This window comes from Carassius auratus, unplaced genomic scaffold, assembly GCF_003368295.1.
Source record: "Carassius auratus strain Wakin unplaced genomic scaffold, ASM336829v1 scaf_tig00217830, whole genome shotgun sequence".
NCBI lineage: Eukaryota > Metazoa > Chordata > Actinopteri > Cypriniformes > Cyprinidae > Carassius > Carassius auratus.
Window position 1 is genome coordinate 1,395 of NW_020529263.1, and position 1,164 is coordinate 2,558.

Here is a 1,164-nt window from a genome sequence, read left to right on the forward strand (position 1 = left end):
GTTTGGATATTTTTCACGAATTATATAATAATCTTGCAAAAAAAAAAAAAAAAAGAAGAAGTCAATGCCCGATCTCTGAATCTTAGCAGGTTAAGGTCTGGGTTAGTACATTGAGATGAGTAGACCGCCAAGGAATACCAGGTGCTTAAGCTTTTTGGAATTTTTTCACTTAGTATATGAATAAATTTGGCAAAAAATATAGAGTCAATGCCCGAGTCTCTGAATATAAGCAGGTTTGGGCCAGGTTAGTACATGGATGGGAGGACTTGCCTGGGAATAACAGGTGCTTTAAATTTTTGGATATTTTCACGAATTATATAATAATCTTGCCAAAAAAAAAAAAAAAAGAAGAAGTCAATGCCCGATCTCTGAATCTTAGCAGGTTAAGGTCTGGTTAGTACTTGAATGATAGACCGCCAAGGAATTACCAGGTGCTTTAAGCTTTTTGGAATTTTTTCACTTAGTATATAATCATTTTGGCAAAAAATAGAGTCAATGCCCGATCTCTGAATATAAGCAGGTTTGGGCAGGTTAGTACTTGGATGAGAAGACCGCCTAGGAATACCAGGTGCTTTAAGCTTTTTGGGTTTCTTTCCTACTTTTATAATGTACTGGCGAGTAGATTGGCTGATCTTTAAATAGCCTTCTCTTTGCAGCAGTCTTCGCTTATGGCCATACCAGCCTGGCTATGCCCGATCTTGTCTGATCTCGTAAGCTAAGCAGGTTTGGCCTGGTTAGTACTGGATGGGAGACCGCCTGGGAATACCAGGTGCTTTAAGCTTTTTGAAATTTTTCACTTAGTATATAATAATTTTGCCAAAAAATAGAGTCAATGCCCGATCTCTGAATATAAGCAGGTTTGGGCCAGGTTAGTACTTGGATGAGAGACCGCCTGGAATACCAGGTGCTTTAAATTTTGGATATTTTTCACGAATTATATAATAATCTTGCCAAAAAAAAAAAGAGTCAATGCCCGATCTCTGAATTTTAGCAGGTTTGGGCCTGGTTAGTGCTTGGATGGGAGACCGCCTGGGAATACCAGGTGCTTTAAGCTTTTTGAAATTTTTCACTTAGTATATAATAATTTGGCAAAAAATAGAGTCAATGCCCGATCTCTGAATATAAGCAGGTTTGCGCCAGGGTTAGTACATGGATGGGAGACTG

General features: G+C 38.6%; 1 pseudogene; it reads left to right on the forward strand.

Moving 5' to 3' along the window:
* The first annotated feature begins 664 nt into the window (after positions 1-664).
* Positions 665-781, forward strand: LOC113103466 (uncharacterized; annotated as a pseudogene).
* The last annotated feature ends 383 nt before the right edge of the window (positions 782-1,164 follow it).